This window comes from Antedon mediterranea, chromosome 6 (genome assembly GCF_964355755.1).
Source record: "Antedon mediterranea chromosome 6, ecAntMedi1.1, whole genome shotgun sequence".
Taxonomy (NCBI): Eukaryota; Metazoa; Echinodermata; class Crinoidea; order Comatulida; family Antedonidae; genus Antedon; species Antedon mediterranea.
The window spans coordinates 15,293,046-15,303,594 of record NC_092675.1 but is presented as its reverse complement, the minus strand read 5'-3'; the positions used below and the strand labels follow the sequence as shown (position 1 = coordinate 15,303,594).

General features: G+C 35.8%; 1 protein-coding gene across 1 annotated transcript in view; it reads right to left on the bottom strand.

Moving 5' to 3' along the window:
- The window catches only part of LOC140051751 (lysosomal alpha-mannosidase-like), a 143,384-nt gene that overhangs the window by 70,546 nt on the left and 62,289 nt on the right, over positions 1 to 10,549 (bottom strand). The gene's annotated exons all lie outside the window — the stretch shown is intronic.

Here is a 10,549-nt window from a genome sequence, read left to right as displayed (position 1 = left end):
TGCAACTAAAATCTTACGAACATGACAGCGCATTAAAAATTGCACAACAAATCGAGAGTGCAAATGAGGCTCAACTTCTGTTATTAACTCAGAACACTATTACTAACAATTCTAGGTGGCATCCCAATCAAATTAGTCAAATAATACTAATCTCATGTGACAAACCAACCATGCTATTAATTTGAATCCACTAACACAGAACACTACGGTAATAACACTATATGTGGTATCCCCAACAGGCAGATGTCGGTTCATTCACCAGTAAAGTAAGTGATTTATCTATTCAACCAAAGGTAGATGCGATGACAGTTAAAGAAGTGTCAGATTTGAGAGCTGTTGTTGTAGAGTTAAAAGATATGGTTTCTGCCATGCAAACAAAATAGATAGTACTTAGTAGTGAACGTGAAGGCAGACAGAGAAAGAATTCCAGAACATAATTATCACTCGAGATACCACAGCAAATCTCCAAACGTTCAATCTGGTGAATACAGTAGACACAGGGATCACTCACAGGGTAGTATTGACCGTGAAAAGAGATAATACTCCTGTAAGGCAGCATGATTACTCCAGACGATCTTCAGCTGGTGGTCAGCTTTATAACCAGAGTAAGTCTTCTTAGATTATTCTAACATTTCTAATCCACGACACCAGAGTCCATACCGTAGTAGCATAAGATGACACATGTTACAAACGCTAATGTAGAAAATGCCAGCTAATGTCAAAACAACCGTTAATGTAGAACAATCCACCGCTAATGTAGTAAAATTCCTCCAGCTAATGTAGTACACCAACACCAACAGCTTATGTAGTAAATAAAAATCAACACCAGGTAATGCAGAAACGGTCAACAGGTTATGTAGTAATGAAAATTGCCTCCCAACTTATGTAGTTAATATCACCAGCTAATGTAGAAAATGTTATATATTTTACAAAAATGCATCGATCTTTACTTAGCGATCAGTCTTTCCACCTCTCGTAAGCAACCAACTTTCTAAAACTACCACACATCGTAAGCAACCATCTCTGGTAAGGTACTGCTTCTCATAATCGACCACCTCTCGTAAGGGATCACCTCCTTTCATAAGGGACCGCTTCTAATAATCGACCACCTCTCGTAAAGCAACCACCACTGCTAACGACCACTTCTTTTAAGGGACCACAAGCTCTTTCTCTCTATTAAACAACGCTTCTCATAATCGACTATCTCCCTTCAAAACGACCTCTGTAAGTGACCACCTCTATTGAACGACCACCGTCTCTTTTAAGGAACCACTTCTCATAATTGACGGGGACAGGCCTGATAACACAACAATAGAAATAGCATAAAGGCTTGTGTGTCTAGACCAGACCGGTGCAATTGTTAAAGGAAATATAACCATCAGTTTGATTTAGCTATCAAAGAATCCATGGGAATTGCCATGATAAATTGTCACATATAATTATTCCAAGGAGCTTAGTACGACAAACCTGGTTAACAATACATTTATTAATAATTATAGGATTAAATACCAACTTATTTTTCTTACAGCTCACAATTAATTCACATGTTTTATATGTTAAGCCGAGTCCATGCATGGGCCGAGTTAGCTTTATTTTGTAAGTTACTAGGACAGTTTAGACAGCCTTTCGAATACAGTAGTACCATCCATAAATTTTACGCATGGATTACCATTTAAAAGGTCATTAATCAAAATAATAAACGTAATAGGACCAATCCACGACCAATGGGGTATGCCTCCATTTGGAGATAGCCATTCACCAATTTTAACACGTTGTTGTCGGTTATACAGGAAGGCATTAGCCCATCGGATCAGGTGACCATCAACCCCCAGCGCAATGAGTTTGTTTAAGAGAATTTTGTGATCAATCATTTTGTGTAAAGTTCATGCGTAGAAATCAACGGGAGCCGATGATTCCACATAAAGTTCCTATGAGACCATGGGCTAAGCTGGGCGCGGATATATTTACATTCGCTGGCAGAGATCATCTTATTGTAGTTGACTATTTTTCCAAATACCCTGAAGTAGTTACACTCACTAGCAAAACGGCTGGGGCGATCATCAAAAAATTGAAATCCATATTCTCAAGACATGGCATCCCTGAAACATTAATGACTGATAACATGCCGTTCGCTAGCTACGAGTTCAAACAGTTTGCTAACCAGCGGGGGTTCGATTTAGTGACGTCCAGTCCGACATATGCCAGAAGTAATGGGCAAGTTGAACGTTTCGTACAAACCATTAAGCAACTCATGATGAGGTCCGTTGATGAGGGAAGTGATTTTCATCTTGCTCTACTAGACTATCGTGATTCACCAATTGCAGGGTTGAATTGTTGGGGGTGTAGAAAGCGACGACCTCGAATTGGACGACCCCAACGACCCGGGCGACCTCGAATTGAACGACCTCGAATTGAACGACCCATAACACGAAACCGACGACCCCTATAGCCTAGCCTAGCCTAGGCCTAAGTGTGGTATAACATCCCAAAGCCGAACATAGCCAAAGATCTTTAAACTATACCTTATTATATAATACTCGCAAGCAAGCAATTGATTGAAAAAATACAGAAATATCGCCATTTGATACTGATTGTGTCGACACGAACAAACGAAAAGATATGGAACGGCAAGAGTGCATCATTAAAACTGCATTCGACATATTAAAAATAAATTTAAAAGAAATAAATATTATACAATACATGGTTAAACCATGGACGTATAATTACATCTCGTCTTCTTATAACGAACACTATAGGCCTACCAAGCAGCGTAACATGTGCATGGGGGGATATGACCGGTTGGGCCGCCGACAAGTTGAGCCGCCGGTAATTTCTATGAAACGGCCAGTGCGTCTTTTACGACATTTCGCGTAGTGATAGAGTTGTGTCCTAGTAGGCCCTACATAAGTTCATGGTCTTTAGGTTTATTGTGTCATGAAAATAAATAATAATTACATACTACAATTTTGTTGGTTTGAAACAGCAAAGGAAAGTAGTCATATTTAATAATTTAATTGTTTTTAATCTTTCAAGGTAAAAATGCAGTGCACTCCATAATATTTTTCTCGCGTGTATGCCTACCACGTAAAATCACGTTGTCTCTCAGGACTAATAGAGTATTGATATTCTTCGAATGAGGTTAAATAATTATTATTTTTTATTTACTATCTTTTAATATCATATTTTATTGAATTTTACAATGTTAATACACAAAATATTTTACTAAAAAACGGTGATTTTATGCAATTATTTTACTTCAACTGCCGCCTGAGGGGGCAACATGTTTACGTCATTTTTGGCTAAAAACGATCATTTTCGGTCATGTTTTAGGCCTTATATTTTGGAATCTACAAGTCAGATATTCATAATTATTTCTCTTTAATTATAATATTTAATAATATATACTAAAAACCGTGATATATAAACTTTGGAATATACATCGTTATATCTAATAATTAATATAAATAGAACTTCTATTAAATAGAAACGAGCTCCGGCGAAAGTAAGCATTTGGCGTTTCATAGAAAATAACGTTTTTCTGGCGGCGCCTCAACTTGTCGGCGGCTCAACTTGGCCTAATCCTACATGGGGCGAGGGCCATAAGAAAGCTTTACATTTCACACATGCATTGTATACATTCAAACCATGGAGGTATAACAATATTTTTATACCTCCATGGTCAAACCATGGAGCTGGTCAAACCATGGAGTACCTCCATGGTCAAACCTTACCTGCCGCTGAAAAAGGGGCCTGATTTGCCATGTTTATGATATTTCGTGTGCTAATCGAGTCGAATGCAGTTTTAATGATGCACTCTTGGCGTTCCATATATGTTCGTTTGTTCGTGTCGACACATTCAGTATCAAATGGCGACATTTCTGTATTTTGTCAATCAATTGCTTGCTTTCGAGTATTATATAAGGTATGGTTTAAAGATCTTTGGTTATGTTCGGCTTCGGGATGTTATACTATACTTAGGCCTAGGCTAGGCTAGGCTATTATAAGGGTCGTCGGTTTCGTGTTATGGGTCGTCCAATTCTAGGTCGTCCAATTCGAGGTCGCCCGGGTCGTTTGGGTCGTCCAATTCGAGGTCGTCGCTTTCTACACACCCTGAATTGTTCTCCTGCTCAGTTGTTGATGAGCAGAAAGTTAAGGTCAACACTTCCAGTCACACATACATTGCTGCAACCACAAGTTATTGTCGGAGCTAGAGATTGCCTTCAGTCACGTCAACAATCTATGATAAAATATTATGATCGTGGTACACGTGTATTGACGAAATTAAGAAAAGGGGACAACGTGAGTATATTGAAAGGACGGCAATGGGAACCTGCTTTTGTGGCTAAGGAACATGAGCTACCCCGTTCATATGTAGTGATGACCGAAGATGGAACGTCGTACAGACGGAATCGACAACATTTATTAAACACTCAACAACCGGATACTTTGCAGAAGGGTGTACCAACTTTGCAGAAGATACCAGAAGCACCACCCTTACGTAGAAGTGATCGTGTTAGTCGTCCACCGGATCGATTGGATTATAAATAAATGTATCAATAATTAACTTCATTTTATGTTTATTTTGCAGATATCATGTTTATTTTTCAAACCATCCTATAATAATGTATGAAACATATGAATGTGATCTAAGAAACAATTTGAAACATATGAATGTGATCTAAGAAACAATTTATGTTTAAAGAAAAGTAATATTATTTATTATGACAAATGTGATATATCGTGTCTAATTTACTTTTGATATTGATTTAAAAAAAAAAACTTTAGAAATTTATTTTGTTAGAAAAGGGAAGATGTCACATTGTTCTGTTAATATGCTAATTGTAATTGTTTATTATTTGCTAATTATGCAAATTACGTTACGCTTGGTGAATTAATAAAACAGTTGAATTAAAAGAACCGTGTTGACGAGTCACACTTGTAATAGAACAGATTTGCATTTTCATGTTATCATTATGTAGTGTATGGATTTCTTTATTGTAATATACTTTTTTAAAATGAATCGAACATCTATTGACGTCTTTAGAGGTTAAAATGTCAATGACCTTTAATCAAAAATGCAATTTCTTCTAAATTAACTTATACATTTCAATTTTAAATACAAACATATATTGAGATCTTATGTTAATGTTTTCCTAAACCTATATAGACACAATGAACAAGAAAATTTAAATTTAACGAACAAATATTCTGTGAATTTATGAAGACATTTTGTCCGTTAGAATAATTTGTTATTAACAATTATAGGGCTAAAATTTTTGCTAATAACTTTGTATTTAGTGATCAAATTTGCTTTTTGTTGTATTAATATGTACTGTGTAGATTGCCTAATTGTTATATTCATTTTGAAAAAATAAAACGTAAAATATATTGACATCCGTTGTAGGTCAAACAGTCATTGAACATTAACAAAAAATGCAATTTCGTTCAAATTTAACATTCATAAAGTTTGAATTTTAAAAAATACAACAAATCTAATACAAACTGATGTTTTTTTTCCAAACCTATAAAGACAATGTACAAAAAATTGAAGTTAAAGATTAAATACAAATAAACATGTATAGGCCCTAACAATATAAAGAATTTTGACCGTATTAGTAATTTGTAATCCTTAAAAATTATAGGGTAAGGGGTAACATTTTTGCTAATAACTTTGAATTTATTGAACATATTTTGCATTTCTTGTTACCAATAAGTACTGTAGGGTACTGTATAAACTATTTAATTAATAATTGTTACATAAAAAAATTATGCAACATTTTGATCTCAAATATCACCAATAGTAATATATGTATTTAGTGTTCTTGTGGCGTAAAAATTAGTAACATTACTGTATGCATGACTTTTTGGAGGGTATACATTATTTTATTTATTGAAAAAAAAATGATTTTGTTTTAATATGACCAATAGAGCTTTATAAAAACAGTTATTTTATCGTGAAATTACAAGATGGATAAACTATTTTATAATTTATTGTGTGTATAAACTAAGTCTCATTTGAGGATTAGGGAGTGGAGTTGAAAGAGTAAGTTACAACCCTGGCACTAGTTCAGGATTAAACCATGGACCTTTTTTTTTAAATGATACTAGGGCCTACCAATTAAATTTGTATTTAAAAGATATTCTTTTCTATAAATGTTTATCTGACATTTTCCTTTGTCTCGGTTTACGAAAATGAACTCATTAATATGTAAATGTTTCAGATCTGTATATCAGCTGCAGTTTAGCAATTCACTCTTTAGGAATTAATCCTATTATATTACATCGTCAAATTCCAGTGGAGCCTCCATCATTTAAAAAAAAAGAACTGGGTATATATGGAATATCTTAAAAAGACATGATTTTATTATTGCAAACTGAAGTATGCTCTAGTGCAATGTTCCTTGACATTTTGGAATATGATACTACAAATTTGGCCACAATGATCTATGCCTCAAAAGCTCGGATGAGTTCGAATTTGAGGGGGAAAGGACATAGGTCAAGGTCACAACTAACACAAAACTATTTTACTGCCTAGAGACCATAGTTTTTATCCAATTCTCACAAAACTTAGCCACAATGAGCAATGACATCATATAAGTGTGGTAAATTTTAAAGGGTCAAGGTCAAAGATCAAGGTCAACAAAAACAAACAAAAAAGAAATTAAAAAAATAATAACAAAAAAAAACCTCAGTGGGACTTGAACCAGAAATCTCAACTGTGAGAGGCTGGATACATAACCATTAAATCAAACTGTCATCCACAACTTTGTAGTGTGCAGTTAGCCTTTACACTTGCAACTAATAAAAACAAATTTTAAAAATATATATATTTTCCAGGAACATTTTATGTAGGGGAATTTTACAGTAGGCGGAGGTTTGTACTCTTGGAGTACCTTCTAGTTCTTAATATTGTTATGCATGTTTATTCGTTATTGTTTGTTTGTGTGTTTGTGATTCAACTTCAATTTCTTGTCCATTGTCTTTGTAGGTTTTAAAAAAACACAAGTTTGTTTTAGATTTTGTTGTATTTTTGTGTTAAATATTGAAACTTTATTAATCATTTAGGTATATTTATTCATAAAAAGACATCAAAATACAACGGCAGCCAAAAGGCTGAAAAGTAGTATTTTACAAAATTTGATAAAAATATATAAATACATTATGTATAAAAGGTAAAACTAGTTTAAAAAAAAAAATAATAATTTACCACATTAAAATTGGTCCACCTGTAAGTTAAAATAGTGCCAGCCTATTCAATATTCATCATTAATGAGTCGGACTAAAAAAGGGACTGGTGAAGATCTAAATCTTTCTGTACGACCAAACGGAATTTTGAGTAGAGGCTTACTCGCAGACCTCAGGGTTCTGCTAATGTCACGAACAGGTGGAAGAATGCTTCTAAATGTATCGGACTTTATTATTCCTTTACCAAATTTCAGTAAGAGTTGGACTCTTCTGTTAACTAGCGATGGAAGGTCTGACAATTTAAGAGCAGACTCGTAGGATACATAGTTCATGCCATAAATGATTCGTAGAGCTCTTTTTTGAACTCTTTCTATTGACTTAGTTTGGTCTTTCGTAATTGAACTGTGCCACACAGGGCATGCATATTCAACTAAAGGACGTATATAGCAAGTATATACTTGTAGTAAATCTTTAGAAGGCGCCTTGGCTTTCTTAAGTATAATCAAAGTGTACAAACGTCGACATGCTTTAGCAACGATATCATGAATATGCATCTTCCATTTAAGGTTATCCTGCAAGGTGACACCAAGCAGTTTAATGTGATTTACACATTTAAGATCATGGCCATTTAGATTGAAACTGGGAGGACAGTCGGACTTTAGGAAGGAAATACGCATCACATTGCACTTGGATGGCTTGGGGAGGACTCTATTTATCAAACACCAATCATCAAATTGATTTAAAGTGTGCTGCAACAATTGGCTATCACTACTTCTAACTACTTCACTAAGAGTGAGGTCGTCCACATATTTCCACCGCCTGTCAGTTCCCTCAGCAACATCATTGACTAATACCAAAAGGAGAAGGGGGCCCAACTTCGTGCCCTGGGGCACCCCACAAGTAATATTAGAATTTGAAGAGGTGGCTCCCTTAACTTTGGTATTGCATGTGCGATTTAAGAAGAAACTACAAACGGTAGGAAGAATGGACGGCCTCACTCCTATGGATATTAATTTATTTATGACAACATTATGATCCACACGATCGAAAGCCTTCGTAAAGTCTACAGCACATAAGTTTAAATATTTGCTACCCCCCTCCAGGTCAGATACAACAGAATTTATCAAGTCTACGAGGTAGTGTGAAGTTGACGAGCCTCTACGACAACCAAATTGCTTACTATCTAAAGAATCTTTTATATCATTAGTTACCCACTCCGCTAAAAAGCTTTCAAATATCCGAGAAAAAATGGGTGTTAGGGATATAGGCCGAAGGTCATTACAATTATTAGCATCTGGAACCTTAGGAACTGGTATTATAGTAGCCTTTTTCCATTGTTCAGGAAAATTACCTTCATTTAAAGAAGAATTAAAAATGTCCGCTAATGGATAAGAGAGTTCAAATGAGAATTCCTTAATTAATCTGATCGGTAGATCTTCTGGGTGTCCTGCTTTTTGTATGTTTAACTTATCGATTGCAGATTTCACTTGTCCTGGGTAGATAACGGGTGGGGGTTCCGATGCTGGTAAGTAACTTGGTAGTTTTGTAATGTCAAGCGCTGAAAGTTCACTACAAATCGTGGCAAAATGTTGGTTAATTACTTCAACAGCCGCTTGCGTTGATAGACCAGGGATGTTAAACGTGTCATTTTTCTTTAGATTGCAGAGATTCACAATTCCTTTGTGCCATCTAGCAGGGCTATTGCTTTTTAGACACTTTAATGAGGTCGCGTAAAACTTCTCCTTCGCGTGCGTAATTGCTCTTTGTATGGAGTTACGTATCCTTCGCCATTGTTGGGTATGGTTACTAGAAAAGGCCAACTGTCGTTCTACAATCAATCTCTTGATTCTTGGCGTCATCCACGGCTTATCGGTTTTCTTATGGCAAATCGATTTCACGGGGAAAAAATCTGCAAATTTCCCATTAAGCACAGTAAGAAATTCATTTGTTTTAACACTTGTTGATTCGCTATCAAGAACATGGCACCAGTCATGGGCAGTTCTCCACGATCCAAATGATCTAACCGACGAGTTACGATACGGTTGGATAGTACAAGTGGTGTAGTTAGAGGTAGGTATAACATGGATTGGTTTCAATAGTATACAACAATGGTCGCTACGTCCTAAGGGGGCCAACTTAGTGGCTTTACTGTATCTCTCCGGTCGATTCATGAACACTTTATCAAGGATGTTATTTTTCCTATGGGTAGGAAAATCAATCATTTGTTCCATACCTAATTCAGATTGCATATAGGTAGTGTTTAGATGGTTGAAGTCACCAAGTACTATGATATTTGCCAATCTATCCATTCCATAAATACTATCAATTACATTTCCAACATGCTCTAAAAGTTGGTTGGGGTAGTTGGCAGACGGCGGGTAGTAAATAGCTCCGATATATATAGAACGCGTGTTGCTGTTCTGTGTAGAGCGATAGCTAATTTTTGACCATAGGCATTCGAATTTGCAATCAGTATGCGTAACAATCGGATGGATTTCCAGGTGGTCCGCTGCAAAGCATGCTACGCCACCGCCGATTTTATCAGTTCTGTTTTCAAAAACGCCTTTATAATCGCAAAAGTTAACAATACCTTGTGTTTCCTCTGTTAGCCATGTCTCAGTGACTATCGCTACATCTACATTATGTTTCTTTAAGGTACAGTGAAATTCGTCTGCTTTATTCTTTAATGACCACGCATTCGTATACATAATTGTCGGTGCAGCTAAATCCCCTGTGATGCATGGGATCAAATTTCCAATATTACGACCTTGGGTCACCTTATTTCCTACTGAACGAAAAGTTACCCTTGTATCAATTTTCCTTCTTAGCTTAACACCTCTGCGTTTCCTTCTTGGTCGTTTTCTAGGCCGAGAATCGCTACCGGTATGCATACAAGCCGGTCTATTGTTTACCTCCACCTGTATATGCAGTTCCTTTGTCATTGCGTACCGTACCGTGTCCAAAAAAAAAAAAACAAGACCAAACCGGCGACAAGCACAAAAACGGCTAAATTATGAACGTACAAGCACAAAAATCCATCAAAATTCATCAAAATATCATCTAAACCAACAAGCAACACTTAGTAATCGCTAAATAAGACACATCAACAAGTTAAACAACGAAAATAAGGAAAATAGAGGTGTCTTGCAGATAGCTCAGCGACACACGTCTACACGCTACAACGTCAAATATTAATTAATGTTAAATGTGGACGGTAATATTTCGATACTAAATGGATAAAGAATATTTCTCTTTGCAACCACCCTCTTTCCCATCCCTCAACCCTAATACAAAACACAAATTAGGTTTGTTTATATTTGACTCAAACATTTTGACTCATTTTGTGAAGTAATTCTTTTGGAAG